Below are 26,069 nucleotides of genomic sequence, written 5' to 3'. Positions count from 1 at the left end.
TCCCTGTGCGTAGGCTGCTGCCGCCTTCTCTTCCTTACCCTCAGTCCCTGGTCATTTTCTGTATTTTTCTACTTTTACATTTTTCTTTTTCTCTTTTTTCTTGTGTGTGTGTGTGTGTGTGTGTGTTTTGTTTTCGTTTTTGTTTTGCGATGCTCCATTTGTCCTGTTGAAAGACAGTCCAAGGTCACACAAAGGCAAAGGATGAATGTCACGGTTCTCAGCCCTGAGACCCCATGCATCCATCAAAGCCCATTTCTAGCAAGCTGCATTGATTCCAACCATTTATACCTGCAGAGGAGAAATGATCAGCAATCTACTGCCCCCAGGGTCAGGATTGTCAGAAATGCCCTCCTGGACAGGACAGATGATAAAGGACATCAGAGACACCAAGTTCCTAGAAAACAGAGAACTTGTTGATTTATTTTTGTGTTTATTTTATTTTATTTTATTGTCTGCTTTGCTTGGAGTATGTAGGCAGCCCAGACCCCTAGGTTTCTAGGTTAAGGTAAACAAACAGCCAGTGGATATTGTATTTTTTTTTTCAGGTAACTGTCCTCTACCTCGAAGTCAGCTGGTTTTTCAGCCTCCAGCACTGCATACATCCTGCTGACCCCGGCCAGTCAGGAGTAACCTGATCATGCACACACAGGCTCCCACCGAACGATCAGCATCAGTGGGTGTGCGTGGGTGTGTGCACGTGTTTATGTGTGTGAACCCGTGTGTTTGTGGGGGACGCGTGTGTCTGCGCGCGCGGGTGTGTGGTGGGGGCGGGCTCTGCGCCCTGGGGGCAGGGCTCCGCAGCGAGAGTGGCAGCTGGACTAGCGATGCTGCGAGGGACAGGGTGCAGAGCCGCAGTGCCGTAGCGGGCAGCAAAGGCAGCCTGCCCTTCCAGCAGCCTAGCCCCTAGCGGAGGCGGAAGACCCGAGGGGCCGCCAACCCTGGAAGCCGCCTGATGTCCCCGCCCCAGAGAGGGCTGCACTGGGAGGAGGACGCCCTGGAGCCCGCTTCGGTCCCCTTATGTCTCTCGGTTCCTCTTTCCTCCCAAGTAAGGGAATAAGCGTCTAGGAGGGAGCGCCCCCGGCAAGCGCGCAACCAAGTGTTGCATGGTGAGGTAAGACCACGAACCAGGGGTCACCAGTTGGGGGTTGCGGGGGAGGGACGCGGCAGTAACTTGGAAAACCTGGGCAAAGCGAGAGCGGGTCCCGCGCCTGGGAAAGGAGATGCAGACGAGGCCCCTGTGCCCATCCTGACGGCGCCACCTGCCACAATCCCGGGCCAGAGGGGATGCGCCAGTGGATTGTGCAGGGTGGGGCCCCCTCCCTGTGCGATCGGTTGGGACGCAAAGGTGTGTGGACGGCAGGCGGTCTTGCTTTAGGCAGTTTGCTGAAGCAACTGGTCAAATGTCTTCTTCCTTCTTAACGTTGGCTCCACGGTATCCAAATCGCAGCACCGGGAGCCAGAGGGCTATGGGGAGCAGGGGATGTCTTTCTGTTGCCTGGTGGCCAGAGAGTCTGACAGTCCCGCGGGGTTCTGAGACTTTTGGACACTCCAAGTTCAAAGCCTCTGGGTGGGGGGTGGGGGTGGGGGGCTTAGAGATAAGACGAAAAGAATACAGACACCTTGGCAAATAAAGGGAGGAGCATCAGTGGAAACCTAAAGCTGACCTGTTTCTTTTGAGTCACAAGACCTGTCTGTGTGTTTGTATCTTAAATAGGGTGTGCATCCAGAATCACCTGTGGGGCTGTAGGGAGTTAAAAAACTGCATCTGACCGCTTCACCCTGTATCTTCTGATGTCCCTTTTCTTGGGACTAATGGATTAGAATTTGAGGAGGGGGCTGTGAACTTCTTTAAAAGCCCTATATGTGATTCTGAGGGTCCGCCTCCATCCCTGCCACAGTTGCAGGGAACAGGGGAGAATCAGATGCATGATCAGTCCTGCTGTGCACTTCAGGGTAGCAGAGAGATCTCAGTCTCAGGGAGGGGGATGTCAGGATGGTCTGCTCAGGGACGAGGTGACTTGTGAAAGAACCACAGTGGCGTTTTGGAGTGCTGTGTGAACCCTCAGGCTTACTTGTCCAGGCTGCTATGTTAACTGCCTGTGCCTCATTAGCATACAATGACCTCCCTATGGGGAGGAGAGCTGTTTGTCATGTTTTCAAATCAGGGCCTTGAGGGACCCATCATAGGTCTGTAGGTGTACACAGTCACCTCCAAACATAATGAGGAGCAGTAGCTAGACACTAGACTTTGATAGCTTTGTGCCTGGGATTCAGTATTTATACAATGCAACTCCGGGAGCCACTTGCTGGAGAATAGGGTCAATGAAGGGCTGAAGGATGTTGGTTCTCAGTGCTAACATCAGGAATCAAAAGCACACACACACACCCTTTATAATTATACCCTTCTCAGTCTAGGGGTGTCCCCAACCATGGGAAGGTACTTCTTGTTTAAAGGGATGTATTTGACAGAAATTCCAATTTGAATATAAGTTATACTCATTAAATAAAACAGCTGTAACTAAGCTAATTTCCTGTGGTGTTTCTCATCTAAGCGCCCCCACCACACACATGCACGCACGAACTGTCCCTTTAACATTTAACTTAAGCATTCTAAGTGTTATTGTTTGTGAGAGAGGTCTGGGGATGGGAAGGAAATAGAAGAATGCTTCCCACTTTATATGTGTGTGTGTGTCTATATCTTCCCATATGGTCTATGTCCTCCCATGTGCATGCACATGTCTCATGTCTCTTTGTGTATATGCCCTGTGTGTATGCATGTCCCATGTCTGTGTATGTACATATTCCATGTCTGGGTATATATGCCCCATATCTCTCTGTTGTGTACATGTTTCATGTCTTTCTGTGTTTATATGTCCCCCCCATGTATGTATACATGTAAGTGTGTGGTGTGTGTGTGTGTGTGTGTGTGCATGTCTCTGTGTATGTCGTGTGTGTGGGGGGTGTGTGTGTGTGTGTGTGTGTGTGTGTGTGTGTGTGTGTGTGATCCTCTATCACTTCCCACCTTGTTTTGGAGATGGGGTCTCATTAAACACAGGTCTCACTGATTCAACTGGACTGGCCATCAAGCTTGAGAACCTTCCCATCTCTGTGTTCTAGGTGTTGGACTACATAGAGGCCTTGCCCAGCTATGTACATGGGTGTACACGGATGGGAATTCAGATCTCAACACTTCTGCAGCGATCATTTTACCCATATGCCACCTCCCTAGCCCCCCTTCACCTTCTTTTTCTTTTTTTTTTTTTCTTTTTAACTTAGTCATTTGTTTAGATCAATCAAAATATAAGCAGCTTGCACTGTAGAGTCTGGGAACTGGAAGAAATTCCTATGATCATCTATCCCAGCTTCTCCGCTGCCCACCCACCTCCCCACACAACACCAACAGCTGAAAGGCTCCTCCAGCCCTGACCTGGCCTCCTAGGGGTCCAGCACATATGAGACTCTGTGTGAGTGTCTGCCAAGGCTGGTTCCAGCTCCTCCCCTGAAGGAGGAAGTGCTGTTTCATTGTGGGTAATGTTGTTGTTGTTTTTTTTTTTTTAGTGTGTGTGTGTGTTTGTGTGTGTGCAGCATTATGATATACTCTTAATATAACAATAGTTCCTGCTCATTGCAGAAAATTTGGGAAGTTGAAAGTAAAAAATTATTGCCCATGTTTCCTACCACCAAGATCCCACATTTTTAAATACATTGACATATTTCTCTTCTGTCTATTTTTGTGCCTGGAAATCATACACTCCATAGAGGGCTAGCATTTGTAGGTAACCTAATAAATGTACTTTGCATGGTGTTAATCATTATGTCATTTAGTCCTAGGAAGTCCCTCTGAGATAGGTGTTATTATTATCAACCCCATTTTTCTAGGATGGCATAGTGTACAGGTGACAGGCTCTAGTGGCAGAGCCCAGTGCAAACCCAAGCTCACTGACTATGATGTGAGGTCCTATCGCTCCTCTCGATTCTTGTTTTGTTTTTCCTTAATTGGTCTTGTAGTGAGCATCCCTCGCCAACATCATTTCCCAGCTGTGTATTATTATACTGTTAGCCATTTAACTCGTGTGCTCTCCTCAGCAACTACAAATAAGTCTTGGCGAAACCTTTACCATGCACATTTCCAGTTCCTTCTTCCGGGCAGATTCCCAGAAGGAGAATTACCAAGCCAAAGGGCAAGACTATTTGGAGGTTCCTTAAAGGTACACAAGAAGCCACTGCTCCTTATAGGTACAAAAAATCTTCACCAACTTCCATTTCCCTAGAGGCAGCTCTACCACAGTCTAAGTAGATACCCTTTAGCTACTCAAGAACTGTTCAGAGTTTCACAAGACAAAGCCACATGCAAGAGCATTCACAGCCTGATGGGAGACATCACACATGCCATCTAATTTATCCACTCAAATATGGATGTGGAAACTGCTTCATATAAGGCTATTCTTTCTGCTGTTGTTTTCTGAAACAAAGTTTCACTAATGTAGACCAAGCTAGCCTCAAATTCCCTTCTGCCTTGACTTCGGGAGTGATGGGATTACAGGCCTCTACAAAAATGCTTAGCTTTGAAACTGTACCTAGCTTTAGTAACTGTGGGCTACACAATTCTTTGGCTGGGCATCACATACTTACTTGGAGCAAATCAAACTATTGTATAAAATATATAAATGTATATAATGTCCCACATCTTCACACAGTGATTATGGTAATCTTCACCCTTATAAACATAGCCACATAGCCAGGCTCAATAGGTTTCCATTACTCATAGCTTCTTCATATTCTGGCCAGATTCACAGAGCTATTTGTTTACATGAAGTATCAGAATCCCATAGCAAAACAATCATTACTTATAAGTAGCAGAGTTCATCTAATCAAATAACAGCAACACAGCCCAGAAAAAAAATCTAATCAAGATAACTCCAGATAAGCCAGTTTTTAAGAGGTTATGGTCCGTTGAGATGGCTCAGCAGTAAAGCACCTGCTGTGCCCATGTAATAATGGAGACCAAGTTTAGATCACACCACTAACATAAAAAAGAGAGAGGCATGTAGTATGTGCCTATAATCCCAGTGCCAGGGAGATGGATAGAGGAGGGTCCCTGGGGCTGAGTGGTCAGCCAGTCTGGCTACATCAGTGAGCTCTGGGTTCAGTGAAAAACCAAGACTCAAACTATAAGGTGAGGGAAGTTTGAAGAAAAGAGACTTCCAACCACACACACACACACACACACACACTTATGCAAACACACACATATTCATGTACACACACAAATGCATACACATACCTATGTATACACACCTATGCACCACACACACCAAGAGATACTCATCACAAAACTATCCTCAGGTCAAAGAAAGTGTGACCAGCAAAGAAGAAACCCAATCAGATACCAACATCACCACCACTACCCCACACAAAGGCAATTTTAAAAGAAAACGAATTGGCCCTGGTCATGGGTTTCCTTTAGAGCCATGTTTGCCTTGTACCTACCTCTACTACCTGCAGTTGGCTTCATAGACCTATTTTGTTACACGTGGAATAAACAATGATTGAGTCTCACTATAAAATAAACGTGTGCAAGACTCAGCTCGGGTCCAGACAGATCCTTCTGAAAATCTCTCCCCTCCTGTGGGGAAGAGAGATGTCTCAGCAGCCCAGAGCATACACTTACCTTGCCATGGTGAAAACATTTCTTTCCTATGTCCTCACAAGCATGCAAGCTAACTGAGGGCAGGGCCATACCTAAATTTCTGATACATTCCCAGAACTGAAGTTTATGCACAGGTGACAATTCAACCGCATCTACTGAATATGGGAATAGACAAATAAGAATGTCCAGGGCACTGTTCTGGGCACTTCGTGCACATTTCCTTTGCATGGGATCTTCCTCCTACTCAGGCCAGTCAGTCTCAGAAATATGCCTGAGACTTACCTAGAGTTCTGTTGTTTGTTTTCACATACCCTTCTTCCCAGGCTTATTTAAATCTTCAGAATAAAACACAATTACAGTGGGACAGGCAGCTTTTGGTGGATGCACTGGAGAATATACAAAAAGAAAACCTCCTTAAGTGTGAAGAGTCAGCATCCTAGAGTGTGAACGGGTGCCCGCATCTGCTTTGTTTCCTACCATGTCCTCTGCACAGTGTGGCTCAGAGGAATGAAGATGAGAGAAAACAGAGGAAAAGCACTGCTACGCCATGCCCCTACCATACACTCTTCCCTAATGTTCATGTCACTAAAGTCTGTTATTAGTAAGGGTGTATCTTGGACAAGGATGGTGGATCTAGAATGTTTTGAGTAGTTTTGCCTGTATTTGAACATTCCCACACAGATCCAGATGGTTTCAAAGTTTCAAAGGCTGTCTGCTTTGCCTCAGCATTGATGTACATGGTGATGGTGGTGTGACTTGTCACCCTCTTGGCTTCCTACAGAAGCAGATAAAAGGGTGAATTTGAAGGTGTTCAAGGGAATTTGTAGATGTAAATGGCATTCAAGAGTGCAAAAGTGTGTTCAGGGTGTGAGGAGCCCTTGCCTCTGGGTTGACTGGATAGAGAGAAAGGAGTCCACTGGCAAGGCAGTCCAACCAGCCACTATCCTCTGTGAATTTCCCAAGAGCAGTGTTGACTTGCCCTTCCAGCAGGTTCCAGCCATTCCAAGATGATGCTCATGACTATGTCACCTAAGTTAAGGCACAAACAATGAGCATTATAAGATCCTGGGTCACTTCTCTGTATGTTCCAAGGACTAGTTAGGCATGAATTCAATAATCGAACAAAGTGTCTTTAGAAAAATCATTCAACTTACTGTGCCGTCACTGAGCCCTTACTTTCTATCTTTTCCAAAAGACTGTCAGCCAAAGCTCCTCAAACACCCTGGGATGGTCCTGATTTCCTGATACATTCCCTTCCTCTGCTGTTCAGTTCCCCTGTCAAAGAAGCAAGGCCATTGATTTAGTATAAACTACTTTTGTAGAGTATACTTTTAGTATAAACTACATTACCTCATCAAGATCACAACTTCAGTGCTAAAACTCATCCCAAAGCCTATTTCAGAACACTTTCTGGAATTAGCAATAACCCCTCAAAATCAGAAACTTTTAGCTGTGCTGCAGTGAGTTCAAGGCCAAGGCCAGCCTATTCTACAAAGTGAGTTCCAAGACAGCCAGGACTCTTACACACAGAGAAACCCTGTCTTAAAAAAACAAAAACAAAAAGAGGGCATATCAATGTGTGGCATATCTAAAGTTCCTAGTATGACTAGAAGTAAGATCAGAGAAGGAGTCAAGAGAGTGTCTAGTCCTAAATCATCATCTCTATGAGGATCCCAGGCCAAGAGCAGAGGCACCTGCCTGACTGACATACCAACTGCTTGACAGACTGCAGTAGGGGGATTACACGTTAAGGCTGTGTTTAGTGACACACCATGCTAAAACAGCAAATAATCAGACAAATCAAAAAGGTGGAATTCTCCACCTACATGGAATGAGCCTGGCCTGGAGGTCACAGCAGAGAGAAACCGCCATCCCTCTGCTCTAACTAGTTCTTCTCCAGGGTGGAATTCCTTCTTCTCACCTTCTCTTCTGAAGGTTTTTATTCAAGTTTTTAAAAATGCCCATTTCCCCTTTAAGAATTAGCCTCCTAAGTCATCAGTACCCCAGGGGAAATGAAAAATGCTTTTCCTTGCTCAAAGTGTGAAAGGGGAGGACAGAAAAGAAAAAAGAAAAAGAAAACCTTAAGAATTCTTATTTTCTTTTTCTCTTCCTTTCTTCCTTTCTTTCTTTTCTTCTCCCACAAGGACTATATAGCCCAGGCGGGCCTCAAGCATTCTTTGCACATTTAGAAAAACAGCAATGTGTTTCTAGCCATAATCTCTCCTGCTTCCAATCACAGGCATGTGAGGCAGGCACCATGGACCTCACTAGCCCATCTCACTAGTTTGATCAACGAAAGCAGGGTGTGAGCTGTTGGCCAGAAGAGGGTAACAAAGGAAAACTCAGTGGCCACCAAATACCTGATGAAGCCAGATCTGCCCTCCAAGCAGGCCATTCGAGCCTTACCCTCCTTTCTGTGTAGCCTGCGTGGTGGAGGTGGCTCTGTCAGTGCCTAGTGGTGTCGTCGTCTACACAGGAACTGGCTTTTCACTTTCTTCATGGTCCATCAGGTGTGAGTGCTAAGCAGCGAGGGCTTGGAAGAGCACGTTGCTCCTCAGTGGTCTGAGTATTTTCATTGCCCACTACACTTCTGTACCTCTCAGCTCTGGGACAACAGCCACCATAGCCCTTCCTTTAATCAATTGAGTTGGGGAAAAAAATCTGTCCATCTTTTATGAGACCAGATGCTGTGAAAGCCAAGGTAGGTGTTGTTATCCAGACCACCACCTAAAGTTTCATCGGCAAGGGTGAGCATGAGCTCACGAACCTGTCCCCCAGGGTATCACTGGTAGAGGTGCAGTCTGTTTCTTTCTCTAGTGCCAGCATGCCCAGCTGATTTCTAATGGTCACCAGGTGGTGTTTCTTAATTACTAGGAAGCCAACAGCCCTGAGTTCCTATCATTGAGAAAGTCCTGCTCTGCCCAAATTCCTTGCTGCACCAAACCTCTAACTCATGCAAGTCACATCAAGTGCATTCCCGAGAAGACACTCAGTCATGAGACCAAATGTGCACTGAGCACCCACTGTGTGTTCCCCCCAGGACCGGTTCCTGATGAAAGCCAAATGCTTTCCATTAATTGTGTGGAACAGAGCCAGAAAGAGACAGTGCTAATCTCAGACGAAAGTCCAAGGCAAATCCACAGTCTGAGAAGTTAGTAGACTGAGGGAGTTTGAACCATGGCTTTTAATGAATGAGAGGCAACAGTGTAAGCAAAGGCTCAGAGCCTCTGCTGCCGGCATATAGTTCAGAATTGCTGAAGCAAAAGCAGTGTCCGAGACTGAAAAGAGGTAAGGCAGGAAGGCGAGCGAGCGGCTGAACTGCAGAAGGTTTCCTCTGCCACATTAAAGAGTATGGGTTGTTTTTTTTTTTTTTTATGTACAGTGGGGAGGGGCAAGGAGAAAGTTTTAATTGGGGAATGATAGGTCACATTGCAACGTTGCAGCAATCCCTTGAGCTGCAGTGTGGCATGAAGAGAAGATGGAAAGCAGGGTTTCCCCTGGGGGCTTTGAGGGGACAATGGAATAACATGAGGGCTGAGCATAAGGTGGCAGGAATGAAGGGAATGAGCTTGTCATGGAGGGGTGGGGTACAGGGACAGCAGGATCGGAGCAGAGTCACTCCAGGCTTCTGTCTGTGTGCCCCGGAGGATAACGGCCCCATGGACAAGGGAACTGGGGAACGGTAGCAGAATGTATGTGGTGGTAAGTTCAGCATGTTAAATTTGAGGTGTTGGTGAGGGGTACCGATGGAAATAACAAATGAAGGTCATACAGGGGTCAGGTCTCAGCCTTTTGGCTGAGATTCACATACTGTGGAAGCCTGGGTGGGGAACAGCACAGAAAACTAAAACTGAGCGCGATGCTCACAAGATGCTTGGAGGATGGGATAGGTAGAGTGGAAATAGGGAGTGGCAGTGGCCCCTCAAAGTCACAATATAGACATTGTCAGCACAGCAAAGGGAACAGAAGGCAAGATGCAGAAGTAGACCAAAGCCTTCCCCTCTTTAGTTAAAACAGTTCATGGCATGTTTGGGGAAAATGAAGCTTATACTAGTGAAGGTTATTTGTTATAAAAATCGAAAATATTGATACAAAATGAGAAAAGCAACATTTGATTTTCAAGAGACAATGGACGAGTACCAGGAGCTCCATACCATGAACCATCAGAGGGAACCTGAGGTAGCGTTTAGAACTTTGGTGGACGAAGCCAGTAAGCAGGTGGAGAGAAGGTGCTCAGAAAGTGGAGCACTAATACTATGTAGTGACCAAAGTTGTTTACTCAAAATGGTCTGGCCAATCAAGAGATGGAAAATTGAGACTGGGAAAGATGTTCTGTGAAAGACACAAAGCCACTGTGGTGTGCACCCTGTGCTCTTGGCACTGGAAGGATGGACACCAGCCTGGGCTGCAAATGAAGGCTCGCCTCAAGAAATAATTAAAAATAAATAATCTGGGCAGTGATGGCTCACACCTTTAATCCCAGCACTCCCAAGGCAGAGGCAGGCGGATCTCTGTGAGTTCAAAGCCAACTTGGTCTACAGAGTGAGTTCCAGGACAGCCAGGGCTACATAGAGAAACCATATCTTGAAAAAACCAATACTAATAATAAATTAGGCTTTAGTAGGTGTCTCAGTCAGTAAAGTTTATTGCACAAGTTTGATCCTCAGAACCCATGTCAAAAAGCCTGGCAGGGGTTGGGGACTTAGCTCTGTGAATGAAGTTTGCTTATCCTACAAAGATGAGGATCTATGTTTTGCACCCCCCCCCAGAACCCACTCAAAAGTCAGGCAGGCATGGCAACTGTCTGTAATTCCAGAGCATGGGAAACAGAAATGGGATCCCAGGGGAAAGCTAGCTAGTGAGGTCCAGGTCCAGCAAAAGAACCTGCCCTGGATAAATACAGTGGGGAGCATTATCCAGGAAGATGCCTGCAGTTAGCCCTCAGGCCTCTGCACAGAAACACACATAGGGCAGGTGCATCCACACAGAGAAATGCACATGTGTGTAATACTGACACATGTAAAGAACAATAACAGACAACAGAGTTGATTATGTGACCCTGTGATCCCAGGTCTGAGGGGTGAAGACAGGCAGAAGAATCCTGTGGCTCACCAGCCATCAAGCCTGACCTACTTGACAAGCTCCAAACCCTTTCTCAAGAAGCAAATAGTTGGCATCTAAGAAGACAACCTAAGGTTGACTTCTGACCTCCACACACATGTGCACACAGGTGCACATCCCCCTGCATATACAAGGGCACATGCACACACACAAACACTAATGTACACAATAAATGAATAATGGAACAGCTCAAACATAGACAAAATACAAGTGTTACTAGTATGCCCATAACAATGCAATTATGAGCTTTATTCCTAATAAAGGAGTTACATAACAATTTAGTTATAATCTGTCTAAAACCTTGGTGTAAGTTCTACCATTGTGATAATATGAATGGAATACCTTGTGCTGTCTGTCACTCATTTGGAACCTCAAGCAATTAGTCTCATAGAAGTCAATAACAGAATGAAGTGGAGCCTGGTTTCACAGGTTTATAATACCAGCTACTTGGGAGGCTGAGGCAGGAGGATGGAATCAAAGGCTTGTCTAAATCTACAGAGTTGGACTCACAGCCAGCCTGAACAATTTATCAAAACCTTGTCTCAAAATAAGGAAAAAAGCAGCAAGTAGCCTGGGGATGTGGTCATAGTACAGAATTTGCCTAGCATATGTGAAGCCCTGAGTTGGATCACAGAGAATGTAAACACTGAAAATAAAAAATAAAATTATGGCTACCAGACACCAGAGAGGGCAGGATGGAGAGAAGTGTAGAGATGGCTGGTCAGTGGGTACCAAGTCACAGATAGGAACGAGTTCTGTGGTGGCACTGTAAGGGCTGTGTATAGGTAATGTGATAGTCCCTAGATACTGTAGGGACTATCCATGGGCTTTGTAGGGAACTATTTATAGATACTGGAGGGTTATATAGGTACTATAAGAGACTGGTGGGTTCTTACATGTGCATGCCTGGCCCCCAGTTGAAGAACTCTTCGGAAGATCTGGAGGAGTGGTCTTCTTGGAGGAGATGTGTCACTGGGAGTAGGCTTGGAGATTTCAAAAGCCCATGCCAGCACCCCCCCACACACACCGACTGCCTGATTAAAGCTCAGCAACCTGTATGCTGCCATTCTCCCCACAGCGTTGATACTGGACTGACCCTCTGAAACTGTAAGCATGACCCCAGATAAATGCTTTCTTTTATAGTTGCCTTGGTCATGATGACTCTTCACAGTAGACCGTGACTGAGACAGAGACTATGTACAGGAACTGTAGAGGACGGTGTACAGGGACTGTAATGGAGTGTATATAGGGACTGCATGTGAGCACTAAAGGGTGCACTTCCTCCACACTCTTGATTTAGCACATAGAGACTGGGCACTCCTTATCTGTCAAGAGTACCTCCTTCAAGAGGAAGTAAAGAAAATGCAAAATGAGAGAATAGCACAGAGTATGCAAATGAGCTACTCCAGCTGGGCCTAGCAGAACAGCTACAGAGCCTGGAATCCTAAGGTGGGGGGGGGGGCATGACTTCCACCAACAGGAAGAGATGAAGATGCAGCCTGGGGTGTGCAGAGATGTGGATGCAATATGGAAGGACTCTAAGGAAGGGAGGGAGTAACTAAAGAATGAAACCTAAGCCACTGCTGTGTCAAAACCCAAATTTAGCCTGTTGAGGAAGTATCATATAAAGGGTGGGAAATCACTACAGAAGCCAGTTTAAAATGTTCCCAACTGTAGTATGGCCTTAAAACTGTGAACTAAAGAAAATGCATGAATTCTAACAAAATATTCTAAAATAGCAAAAGTGAGAATATAATTTTTAACTAATTATTTATTTGCTTATTGTTTTTTCAAGACAGGCTTTCTCTGTGTAGCTTTTGGAGCCTGTCTTGGAACTCACTTTGTAGACTATGCTGGTCTTGAACTCACAGATATCTGCCTGCCTCTGCCTCTCGATTAAAGGCGTGTAATTAAAGGCTGGGCTTAAAGGCATGAGCCACCACTGCCTGGCTAAGAATATAACATTTTAAGGTTTGAATGTGTCTGCTTTTGCTGTGCTGAGGACCAAAACCAGGGCTTTGCACACACTGTCACTGTCCTAGATTAGCAGTCCTCTGAGCTCAGCCCCTCACCTGTGTTAAAGGTGGAAGCCTCTGAGGCAGAAAGAAAGGGTTGGGGTAATGAAAACAAAATATTCTGAATTCCTGACTTCAATTATGAGTCATTTTATTCTTGACACTTAATATGAAAATAATAGCTGCAAAATATATTTTAATGTTTTAGAATATTTATTTATTTCGTGGGGTGGGGCACATGCCATGGTCTGCACATCAAGGTCAGAAGACAACTTATGAGAGTAGATTCTCTCCTTCCAACATGTGGACCCCACATGGAACTCAGGTTGTCAGACTTAGGAACGAGAGCCCTTCACCTTCTGGAAGAGCCTGTGGTAGGACCTTCTCCACTAATTCATTTTGCAAATCAAAGGGTCTAAGAAAGCACATACCATGTGTATAAAGAAAATAAGAGAAATTGAAAGGAAGCATTCAAGATAATAATAAGGAACATGAGATCAAACACCTCAGTTATAATAATCATACTTTGTTAAGAGCAGCATTTTGGTGTGTGTGTGTGTGTGTGTGTGTGTGTGTGGTGTGTGTATGTATGTGTGTGTGTGTGTAGTGTGTGTGTGTGGTGTGTGTATGTATGTGTGTGGGGGTGTAGTGTGTGTGTGCGTATGGTGTGTGTGTATGTGTGTGTGTATGTATGTATGTGTGTGTGTATAGTGTGTGTGTGTGCGTATGGTGTGTGTGTATGTGGTGTGTGTGTGTGTGTGGTGTGTGTGTGTGTGTTCAGGACAGAGGATGTCCTTCCCTGTCATTCTCCACCTTAATGTTTGAGACAGCCTCTTTCACCATTTAGGTTAAAATTAACATCATGTCCATGGTTTTTATATATAATTTTGTGGAATTTATCTTCTTCCTTGCTGACAATGAAATTAAGATCACATTTTCTCAACTTTAGTCTTCTGGATTTTTGTTATTGTTTTGCAAAATGGCCTACATTATTGAGCAGTCCCACAGGTCATCTTGATTGCAAGGAGTGGACCACGCCATTCTTGTACATTTTTTGCTCTAAAATTAACCAGCCAACTTTCTAAGTTTCCCCCAAATTTCAGCCTGTGGTGGTATTTTTTTTATTCAGTATTGTTGGATCATTTTCTGCTGTGTTTTATGAAATAACTTTCAGATATAAGTTTGTGCCAACTGCATACATAGCCCTTGCTTACATGCCTTCACCCTTCTCTTTCAGAATTGAAGCCACAAGCAAGTCCTGTGATTTTTTTTTTTTTCATGAAGGACAATTTCTTACCCTTCTGCATTGGATAGGGTTTAATGCTTCCCCACTTCAATCTGATTATCTTACAGGATCTTATAGTCATTACATCTTTGTATCAACAACAAAAGCCTCCCTTGGCCTATAGTTCTGTTATCTATTAGAATCAGGCTTCTGCCGGACAATGATGGTACACACCTTTAGTCCCAGCACTTGGGAGGCAGAGGCAGGCAGTTCTCTCTGAGTCTGAGGCCATCCTGGTCTACAAACCTACACAGAGAAACCCTGACTCGAAAAATTAAAAAAAAAAAAAAAAAAAAAAAAGCCGGCTTCTTTTCCAGGCCGTCGTGATCTGAGTGGGGTGGGCTCTTTCTCCTCAATTGTCTACAGTGTTTCCTAGTGCTTGCTTACCCTGCTGGTCCCAAGGCAGGGAGGAGTTCATCCTCTCAGACTTCTGTTGTCCACATGGACAGAGGCGTGGAAAGATGTAGGAGATGACTGCCGTCTGGCAGAATGAGGCTTCTGTTGATGCTTACTTCATTACCATTCTTCCCATGTCCCAGAAGAGCCGTGGTGAGGAAAGTACCCCACAGTTCCTCCTTGTGGCAGTGTGGACTGTAGCAAATGCTCGGTGTGGTGTTACCCATGTTCCTCAGCTCATTCTGCTCACTCATGAGATGCCATGGGAGCGCCACACCTGGGTTCACAAATTCCAACCACAAACTAATTTGGGTCCAAAACTATGTTGCCATATAGACAAATGAATAGTCCCCAGTACTCTTTGTAACTATGCAGACTGTGGTGTGTGTGTGTGTGTGTGTGTGTGTGTGTGTGTGTGTGTGTGAGAGAGAGAGAGAGAGAGAGAGAGAGAGAGAGAGAGAGAGTGGGTGTTACCAGGCATCTCCCATCTTGCTTTTAACTAGTAGTTAGACCATGAGCAGGATGAGCAGGTTCACTGTATTCTAGCTCTCTGATTGCCTTCCTCCTTAGCCTTCAGGCAAGCACACAGCCCATGCAAGTCCTTCCTGCAATATCCAATTTGACTCTTGCACTTCTAGCAAGTAGTAAGTGACAGCCAAGGACCAGCAGCCCAGTAGCAGTGTAACTTGCCACCTTGTTCCAGAAAGGATGAAAACTCCATCCTGTTTTCACATTCTCCATTGTCTCTGGATGGTGAGGGCCTTGAACACTTGAAGAGGGAACCAGATGCAGACTGGCAGTCAGTTCTTCGGTTCTTCGGTTACCAAGTAGTTGAAACTAATGGCTTCTGTGAAGGGCTCCTATGCAGAGACGTTGTGAGGAGCTCAGCCAGCCAGCCAGGAAGGCCAAGAGTAGAAGACTCTATCAGGGAAGCAGAGCAGGAGAAGGGAGGAAGCTGAGGTGGGCTGTGACAGAAACTGGGTGAAGTGCTTTCTGATTCTCTATTGAGACTTAGGAAGGAGGGGCTTTTCCAAACCTAGTGAATGTGGAGAGTGACATTTCCAATGAAAAAGCCCTTTCACTGTGGAGGAAACTATGGGAGGAGCAAGGGAGGTCTGAAAGTGGATTGGTTGAGGTTTAAGAATCACACCAGGTAAACAGCTGGAGGGATGGATAAGCACACATGAGTCCATTGGCCACAGGGTGTCTTTCTGACCAACTCAAGTCAGCATGTGATTTCACATTCTGATCAAAACCATGTCAATCAATCAAATAAAATCATTTCCCTTTCTTCCTCTCATGTGGGGCTGGTTTCTGTTGGCTATTTTTGCCTAGTTCAAAGTGACTTTCCTACAAAGGCCGGTCCTTGCAGCTGGGTGGCAAGTCATGGAATGCTTTCAGCCAGATGACTCACTTTGTTCCTCTCTCAAACCTCCACTGCCCTTCTCCAGGCCCCACCCCTAACCTGTGAGCGGGTGCTGCCACTAAGTCTACCTCCTCTGCTTTATACATCTGTTGCTCATAAGCATGAAGGGGAAATTTTATGCTTTTTTACAGCTATCTCTCACATCTGTGCTTGAAAGATCCTCTTTCTTTCATTCTTTTCCTGAAGCTGAAATCTACTGTTGTTCACCTTTAAAATATATATTTTCATTTCAAAGCTTTGTGCATTTATGAGGGCATGCAATGACATCAGGGAATCTTGCCTGCTTCCCTGTGTCTGATAATGAGGGAAGACAGTTGCCATCGAGTGACCCCATGTACCAGGCAAGTGTTGGGAAACCTCTGTTGTGGAATAATAGCTGAAGATGTGTTACATTTGCTTACACTGTGGAATATGTGTTTAATGTGTTGCATTGTTTTATGTTGCATTTGTTTAACTCTGTGAAGCTGTGCTACTTTGCCTGTCTAAAACATCTGATTGGTCTAATAAAGAGATGAATGGCCAATAGCTAGGCAGGAGAGGGATAGGTGGGGCTAGGAAGCAGAGCGAATGAATAGAAAGAGAAAAAAGAGAAGAGGGAGGATCACGGAGTGAGAAGCCAGGGGCCAGCCACACAGCCACCCAGCTAGCCACAGAGTAAGAAGGAAAGAGGAGAATAGAGAATAGAGAAAGGTTAAAACCTAGATGCAAAGGGTAGGTGGGATAATTTAAGTTAAGAAAAGCTGTCTAGAAACAAGCCAAGCTAAGGATATGCATTTTTAAGTAAGAATAAGTCTCTGTATATTTATTTGGGAGCTGGGTGGCAGGCTCCCAAAAAGCAAAGAGTTAAAAGAATTCAACTACAAATCTTTGTTATCTTATTTTATGTTTGTGTGTGAGTACGCAGTGTGGAAGTCAAAGTGCAGCCTCAGGTGTGTGTTCCCTTTCCACGCTGTTTGAGGCAGACTCTTTTGGTGTTCACGAATATATTCCCATCTTCTTGACCCACGAACTTCCAGATATTCTCCTGTATCTACTCCCATCTCTCCATGAGAGCGCTGGGATACTAGCTATGTGCTGTGCTACCATGACCATGGCTCCTAGGGACTTGAATTCATGTCCAGATGCAATAGAGCAAGTTTTACCCACTGAGCCACCCCTTACCTGCCTCTTTTCCTTAGTCCACCCTTGGAAGGTAATAGATACTCTCCTCACACATCCTGGTGAGGAAACATGGGTTTAAGAGATTAAACACTGATGCAACCTTGTTGGCCTCAGGGCTGCATTCTTTCCTGTTTCCTGACAGACACAATGCTGGTTCATCAATCTCCACATCAGAACCAGTGCAAGAGATCAGCTGAATAAAGCCTTGTGTGTCTCAGGACCCAGTGTGCATACCATCCACTTTGAACACCACCCTACCCACCCATGCCCCTGTGCCCAAAACCCAGACACACACTTCAGTAAACAGGGTTTATTCATCTAAAACATTTCAAGATATGATGCATTGCATTACTAATTAGTTTGAACTGGGGCTCTATTAGCTTTATTTTAAACTGAAATTGAAAGTACAAGAAAAGCATAAAGAAACTCTTCTTCAATTAATTTCACTTTAGGAGTTTTGCAGGGATAGTTTGTTTTTGGTTTTTGTTGTGTGTGTTTTTTTTTTTTTAATTGTAAAGAAATGCTTGAAGGACGCTTGTAGCCTTGAATGAATTTCTTAGAAAACATGGAGGTCAAAACTTCCCACCCACCAGTGTTTTTGATGTTTTATTATTTACTTTTATTTTTATACATTTTTATTAAAATACAATCACATCACTTTCCCCTTTACTATTCCCTCCTCCTTCCCCTCCCAAGTCCCTACCTTGAAAGTGAATTATTGAAAATAATTCTCACGGGGTCCCACCCCTTGATGAAGGAGTGCAGGCAGCAATGACTGCAAGAGAGGGAGACTGAGACTCTCCCAAGGTGACCCTTAATTCATTTCCCAATACGAAACGGTCAACCCTGAGACCCTAAACATACAAACAATAAAAACGGGCTCAGCAGGTTGTAGTTCTGAAGTTTAACTTCAGAACAAGAGCAGTCTTGTCTGCTCTTCTCAGTCAAGCATGCCTGTGTCTCTTTACACACCCCCACTCTCCTTTCTCTGAGCCCTTTGCACACAATGTTCAAACGGTGTGGCCCCTGTAGCAGCACTGTGCATCCTCAACAGACTGTGCGTCGCTGAAGACTTAAATCATTCATTCACAACTCACCCTTGCAGCCCATGGTTCCTGCTAAGAGCTTGGTAGATGTACAAGCACAATTGCTTTTACACACACCATGTTAACCAAACTTCATAGGAAAGAACAGGAAAAATAGAAGACAGAATAGGATCTCAAGTGGGAAAAAAGTTCTAGTGTAGAAAACTGAAGGAGCAAACAATCCATTTATTTAACTGGAGTGTTCATTCTAGGATGGTCCACAAGCAATATTCACAGTCACAAATAATACTCATCAATTATAAAAGTCAGAATACACATTGTTCATGCATAACCCACACATAATACATGTACTTATACCAGTACTCCCAAGTATATACAGTAATTATTTTAACTTCAAGTGAATCGTCTACATTTTCTCAAGAATTTTCCATTCTATTTTTTTCAAAAGCAGTCCTATAAAATGGCACAGAGTATTCTCTCATAATTTACCACACCTCCTGTGTCTCTCCTTATGTCTCTTGCTTCATTGCTGACCTTGCTGGTAGTGAGGCCTTGTCCCTATCATCACTCTCCCCTTGTCTTTGCCTCTCATACTCAGCTAGACCTGTGGGTTTTGTTAGTGACACTTATATTTTGCATTTTTATTTAAACAATACCACCAAAAAAAAAAAAAAGGAACCTTGGGTTTTATTTACTGCCCAGTTATTTTGCTTTTAATTTCTTTTTTAAGATTTATTTATTTTTATTTTATGTGCATGTTATTTTCCCTGCTTGTGTGTCTGTATGAGGGTACTAGATCCCCTGGAACTGGAGTTACAGAGAGTTGTGAGTTGCCATGTGGGGGATGGGAATTGAACCTGGGTCCTCTAGAAGAGCTGCTGGTGCTCTTACTCACTGAGCCTCCTCTCCAGTCCTTTAGTTTCTTGGGGTTTTTTGTTGTTCTTTTGTTTATTTTTTGTTTGTTTGTTTTCTAGTTCATTTATTTCTGAGTTTATAATAGTCTTTTTAGTTTATTTAGATTGCTTTTGCATTCCTTTTCCTATTGTATGAGTTGGGGGCTTGGTTCATTTGTGTTTGTGGGGTGTTGTCGTTTCAATGGGTGGGTGAGTGAGTAGATAGAGGGTGGTTGTTTAGGCCCTTGGTTGGGTGAGTCTATGATTGGAAAGGTAGGTGGGTTAGGGAGTGGGTGATTGGTTTTGACCTATGGTGTTTTCTAAGGAATTTGTTCAAGTCTCCCACTGTCCTTTAAGCATTGCTGTACATAAATTGTACATCTTCTAAATCAACATATAATGTCCCCAAGATTTTTGTTTTTTATGCAAGAACTTCCTTAAGAATGTGTGGAGGTCTTTCTTAGTTTCCAGAAAGAGACTCAGATCCTCAGGTGGAGATTGCCAGACAAAACAAAAACCTGCAATCCCAGCTCTGAGGAAGTAGAGACAGGAAAATCTATGGCGCTTGCTGACCACATGGTCTAGCTGAATTGTTGAGCGCTAGATACAATGAGACACCTGGTCTCAAGTGGAGACTGATTGAGCAATCACTTGGTGTTGACCTCCAGTCTTCATATACAAACCGAAAGCAGGAGAGAGAGAGAGGAGAGAGAGAAGAGAGAGAGAGAAAGAGAGGAGAGAGAGAGGAGAGAGAGAAAGAGAGGAGAGAGAGAGGAGAGAGAGAAGAGAGAGAGAAAGAGAGCACAAAAGAGAGCAACCCTGAACTAACCAGAGTACTGCCTAGGTGCATTCTTCCAGATCACAGAGGCAGGCCAGCGTAATGCCTGAATCCTTACAGTGCTGGTATTGCCAGTTCAGAAGAGGAAGCCAGACCAATACACCACACAGCTTTGTATCAGCTGGCCATTGAAGTGAGCAGCCTGGGAGAGGGCGTGGTCAGTCCAGGAGGGACGTGGCCTTAGCCGCTGGTGGCTCTTCTTAGCTGAAGCAATTGCTGAAAACTGCTACCACAAGTTCCCCTTGAGCCAAGTGGGGAGCAGGTCCTTCTGGTCAGAACAGTTTGTCACCTACTGAGACTGTTTATAGATTAATGTTTTAACGAACATTCGGTTGTTGGCTTGTAAATTATATAAGGCCTTTCCCCATGCATCTTACAAAACTTACAAAGCATGCTTTTTTAGCGATGTCAGGATATTAATCTTCACATATTTAACAAACTGTACTTAGCACACTGAGATGCATGCTTTCAGTTGTTGGAATTTTTGCTACTGTAAATAACCCTGCTGCAGATATCCTTGGCTTGAAATCTTACAGTGGTTCTGCTGATAATAGCGCCTATATGCATGCTTTAAAATAAGCCCAGAGGGCCAGGCAGTGGTGGCTCACGCCTTTAATCCCAGCAGAGGGAGGCAGAGGCAGGTGGATCTCTGTGAGTTCGAAACCAGCCTGGTCGACAGAGTGAGTTCCAGGACAGACTCCAAAGCTTCACAGAGAAACCCTGTCTTGAAAAACAAAACAACAAAATAAAGAAGCCCACAGAACTAAATTTGGTGAAAACAACCATCTTTGGGACAACAGATGTCTGTGCTGTTTGGGTAATTTGCTTCCACACTGGCAGTGGCAAAATTGTAGTTTCTTATTACCTAATTTTTTTTTAAGTTGTTAACAATTGGACAGGTGATAATAGCATCTTGTCATGTCTTTGTTCAATGAAGTAGAGTATAAATGAATACAAAAAATAAGTGACATTCCCAGCCTAAGTTGGTGGCATCAATACCGTGCCTAACATTCTGGATGGAGAGTGACATTACTGTTGAAAGGTATTTTAAATATAATTTATCTCACTCTTTGCCATTATCAAATGAGGAACTTGAGACAGTGACAGCAACTCCACTCTAGATACTGAACCCCAGAACTTAAAGTCAGACCAAGGGCTCCAGGACACTACAACATGCTCTCTAGTCTGCTGGGAGGTAAATGTGATTTTCCTCCCTACTTGAATCTATGGTTTTGAATGAGGGATTCCAGGATCACCTGAGAAACGTTTTTGATCTTGTACTCATTCTAATGGCGATATTTAAAATTCTTATTATTAATGACAATATTTTAAATGTCTGTATTTTCTTGATGGCTGCCTTCTGTTGAGTGCTGCCATGTGACATCAGTGACCCTGTTATCTTTTTGTAAGACATAGTTGCAAAGAAGACCTAAAGTGGTAATTTAACATCTGCACTTTGGTTTTGCCATCTTTTTATTTGTTTCTGTGCTTTGGTTTTGCTATCTTTTTATTTGTTTGACTTTGGTTTTGTTTTTAGTGATAAGGTCTCATTGTTTAACCCATGCTAGCCTGGAGATCACTACGGAGCCTAGGCTGGTCTTGAATGTGTTTTTCCTGACTCAGTTTTCCAAATGCTGGGATTATAAGATGACACCAGTATGGTTGGTTTCAGTTTTCCCATCTTTACAATGAGCACACTGTGTCTCTCTCAGAGGGTGGCTTTATGCATTCAATCAAGAGCAACATGCAAACTGTTTAGGACAGTCTGGCACATAGTAAAGGTATGTGTTCATACTGGATTCTAGGTACCTTTAAGTGTCTAGACCAGTGATTCCCAACCTTTCTCATGTTGTGATAACCTAACCAGAAAGTTATTTCATTGTGGGCTAGAGATATGACTCAGAGGTTAAGAGCACTGGCTGCTTTTCCAGAGGACCTGGGTTCAATTCCCAGCACCCACATTGCAGCTCACAACTGTCCATAACTCCAGTTCCAGGGGAATCTGACACCCTCACACAGACATGTAGACAAAAACACCAATGCACATAAAAAAATAAATAAATCTTAATTTTTTATATTTCATTGCTACTTCATAGCTGTAATTTTGCTGCTGCTATGAATTGTAGCATAAATATCAGATATGCAGGATACCTGAAATGCAACCCCAAAGGGATCATGACCCACAGGTTGAGAACCACTGGTCTAGACTGTGCTATACAAGAATATAATGCCTGAGGTAGGAGTAAGGTGGGCGTGCCCCTGAGTTTTCTTGTCCATGGTGCTGAATCAGCATGAGTTTTCCATTAGAACATCATTGGTTCTACTGAGTTGCTGGGAGAAGAAACACCTCTCCTTTTGTAAACTCGATCTTGGGCTTCTGGAATGTGCCAGAAAATCCATCCCCAGGCAGTGTGTAGTCTAAGGAAGCCATTCGTAACCTTTGTAGATCTGAGAACCAGTACAGGTGTTGGGGGATGTGAGCTGCTTCATGTCCTGGCAGAAGTGGGTTTGAACAATGGCTTGGCTGCCTACAAGGTGCTCTGATGGTACCTGAGATGATTGTCTTGAGAATTACATTTATAAGATTCAGTAGAGTAGGTAAATGGTTGCTGGTTGCATTGATGTGAGGAATTGAAAATAGAGGAGAAAAAGGGGTGTAGACAACAGTAGTCAAGAAGGCAGAGGGAAGGACACAAGGGGTCCACAAAGTGGAGAGTGATGATGGACCAGCTGCAATTCCCCCTGAGCTGTGGAGCTCATGTGGCTTCAAAGACTGTTCCAGATGTGAATGCTACCACTCTGGTGTGATTGCTATTGATACCCAGACACACAGTTAGCATCGCTACTGCCATGCGACTGGCTGCTTTTTACAACCCTGTCTCCTTTACTACCTACTCAAGCCTCATGCTGTAGACCCAGAGCTTTCCTGGTGTTTCTTCCTGAACAGTTCTGTTTCTCGAGTGTAAATGAGCTGCCGGCACTGATGAAGCTGCCATTCTTCTGGCCTTCTGGGGGCTTTCTGTTTGTTTCTTGTCCATTTGCTTTGTAGTAAGAAATTGTTATCATCTATTCTGTGCCCCCCCAAGGTGACATATTTGTCACAAAGTGTCACAGAAGGGATATTTAAAAACAAATGTAGATAGGAGAAAAAAAGGTAATTTCTACAGGGAACACAAGTCAGAGTAGGAATTTTAGAAGCATGACACAATGACAGATTTCCAGGTATCTAGAAGCTCTGGATTCCAGTAATGTTTTCCTCCCTCAAGAAAGCGTGATTGACATGGGAGACCCAGACTCTGTCTGCCAAGAGGCTTTGAGAAGCACTAGCACCAGGCTTTCCAGCTTTTCCCCCTCAGCCCTGCCCCTTGTATCAGTAGAAAGCAGTGCTTATAAACGAGCATGTTGCTGACACACGCTGAATTTCTCAAGACCTTTAAGTTCCAATAATTCTCTCTTCCAATGTGTTTCTAGGCAGTGCTGTTGCTGCGGGTGTGGGAACCACACTTTAGGAACCATTCATGCAAAACTTGATTTGACAAGCAGAAGCCCTGTGAAAATGACTCTAGGACAGCCATGTAATGCACTCCTCAATGTTATCGTTGTACCTATCTTGAAATTATGAATGACTTGCTACAACTCACACAGTTGTGAGCCAAGATTTGATGTCTGATTCTGTAGTTCCAACTTGTGCTTGATGCTTTCCCTTGACACCAGGTATCACTCTAGAGAACTTTTCTGATGTGACAACTTTCTGAAGGAGGCTTCTATTTGTGCTCCCTTCCCAGTGGCCCCTCAACCCTAGAGTCTGGAATCAGGCCTTCCCGCTACGCTGTATAACTGCTCTTCATCATTTTACTGTAGAGCCCTGTACCATGCTTTTTGTTTTGAGTCACCAACCATCTCTCCCATATTATGACACAGAGACATGCTATCAGCTTTGAATGTTCGGCCTTAGCTTAGCTCATTTCTGGCTAGCTCTTTTAAATTAACCTGTTTCTCTTTATCTATCTTTTGTCTTCTAGGCTTTTTACTTTTCTTTCCTTCTATATATCTTACTTTCACTTCTTTTCATGCCTGGCTTGTGACAACTGCCTGGCTTCTTGCCCTGACTGTCTCCCTTATTCTTTCCTCCTCCTCTTCTTCTCATTCTCCCTTCAAGCCTAGATTTCTCCTTCTATTTATTCTCTCTCCCTGCCAGTCCTGCCTATCTTTTTCTTCTGCATAGCTATTGACCATTCAGCTCTTTATTAGATCTAGTAGGTCTAATAAAGACAGGGAAGGTAAAACAAATGTAACACAAATTCACATAATTAAACGAATGTAACACACCTTTACCAGTTAAAGTAATATTCCACAACAGGGCCTCACAAGTTGAAGCTGAGTGAACATCCCCCAGGGTTCCCCCACCAAGGCAAGAACTAGGGGTTGTTGGCATCTCATGTTTTGTCCACCATCCTCCTGCATATCTTGCCTTCCACTCCACTTTTATGTTCATGTGTGATACAGTGTTTCTCCTTTACCACCAGCAGACCTCTGGGAGCATGCTGTGGTTTTGCCTTACCATTTGGGGATGAGGTTGCTAGATCCCTGAACACGGCTTTGTTGATGGCCTCAGCACCTTGCTCAGGGCCAGCTGCTTAGGTACTCATTGCATATTCACCCAGAGGTGTAAAGGAGAGATGATGAGCCTTCAAACTAAGCAGACTGAGGTTCAAAAGCAGTCCTGTCTCTACAGCTTGCAGAACAGGCATAAAAATAGCTTCCTCACAGGGCTTGGTGAATATTAAAGACAATGAGAAAGGCAATGGACATGCAGATATGCGGTAGGCTGTTAATGGGGCTTGCTGCTATTACCACTTGTTATTTAAATGATTTATTAGACAGGTGCACAAATAAATTAATTAATGACAAATCCTTAAGCTGTGATGCCTTTGGGCTGCACACACTCCCAATGGCAGGCCCTGGAGTATCAGTCTCAACACCCCCCTCCACGCCAAAAAAAAATGTTCTGGGTACTAGTCACCCCTAGACTTCCACCCTGCACCTGGGCAACTTGTTTTAGGTTGATAGGTTCATGCTCCTTGACTAGAGATGTCACATTTACTCTGATGTGAGCAGGAGTACAACTTGCTCCTCAAATGGAAGATATCCACTCTGGACTTTTGTGAGTAGCAAGGAATTCCAAAACTTTTAGTGTGTGTGGGGGGGGCACTTGTGGGCATGTGTGGTATGTGTGTGTGTGTGTGAGAGAGAGAGAGAGAGTGTGTGCGCGCGCACATGCGCGCGCGCACATGCGCGCGCACGCGCACATGCAAGCATGCGTGCTCCTTGCTGGTGCTCTACTAAATTAATTCTTAGCTGTTACTCATATTTGTTATTCATGAACTCAAATTATCTCATTGCTAAGTTCCCTGGTGGCTCTAATTGAATTACCCCTGAAGTCAAGCTGCCTCTAAAGGCTCCAGAGCTTCAGCCCCCACACTGATGGATGCCTTGAACCCTGTGACCTGGGGAAGACCACACTGGTATAATTTCAGTGTTGGTTCTGTTTTGAGTTGTTTGTGGTTTTTAGCTATTCTTGTGGTTGCTTTTAAATTAGGAATTAGTTCATTTGACTTCATAGCTATCATTTAGTCAGTGAAGACTATGCCTTAACCCTGCTGCAAGTAGTGATATTTGGCATCAAAGCTATTTTTAGCTACTAGGTTTTAAAACATGAACAAGTTGCAGTTTGAGATCAATGTTGTAAATTCATGTCAAGAAGATAAAATGTGAAATTTGCACCCAGAATTGCTTATAGAGCTAATTGGTTATGTGGCTGTGTAACTAACTAATCCAAAACTTGGTGGCTAAACAGTCACTGCATTACTCATCTGCATAATCATATGCACTGGGAATGCAGACAAGGTTTAGCAAGAACCAGCTGACTTTTCTCCATGTGGCTCTTGCTAAGACTATAAAATCCAAGGTGGTTTCTTGCCTGGCACACTCAGCAGGGCTAAAATAACTTTTATAACTCAGTGAATTGTTTGACTGGGGTCTTTAGATTTCACCATCATCCGGGTTTCTTGGTTCTCAGTGTGATGGTAAGACACCCCACCCACCCACCCCCATCCCTATGCTCTTCCCATGTGGTCTCTGTGAGGTATCTCTAGCCCTATGTGGCTAAATTTCCTACAAGGCAGTTTGAAAATCTCAACATGACAAAAAGGAATCCACTGACTCTGCTCAGAGCCTC

The 26,069-nt window shown here is 44.2% G+C and overlaps 1 protein-coding gene across 2 annotated transcripts in view; it reads left to right on the top strand.

Annotated features, from left to right (window-relative positions):
• The first annotated feature begins 826 nt into the window (after positions 1–826).
• Positions 827–26,069, top strand: part of Dgkg (diacylglycerol kinase gamma) — a 193,012-nt gene continuing 167,769 nt past the window's right edge. For both annotated transcript variants that reach the window (XM_051191208.1, XM_051191207.1), the window contains exon 1: positions 827–1,111. The gene's annotated coding sequence lies outside the window, so the exon portion shown is untranslated. The remainder of the gene's footprint in view (positions 1,112–26,069) is intronic.

The sequence above is a fragment of the Phodopus roborovskii genome, unplaced genomic scaffold (genome assembly GCF_943737965.1).
Source record: "Phodopus roborovskii unplaced genomic scaffold, PHOROB, whole genome shotgun sequence".
Lineage (NCBI taxonomy): Eukaryota > Metazoa > Chordata > Mammalia > Rodentia > Cricetidae > Phodopus > Phodopus roborovskii.
The sequence above is the reverse complement of the archived record's forward strand: the minus strand, read 5'-3'. Positions and strand labels throughout refer to the sequence as shown.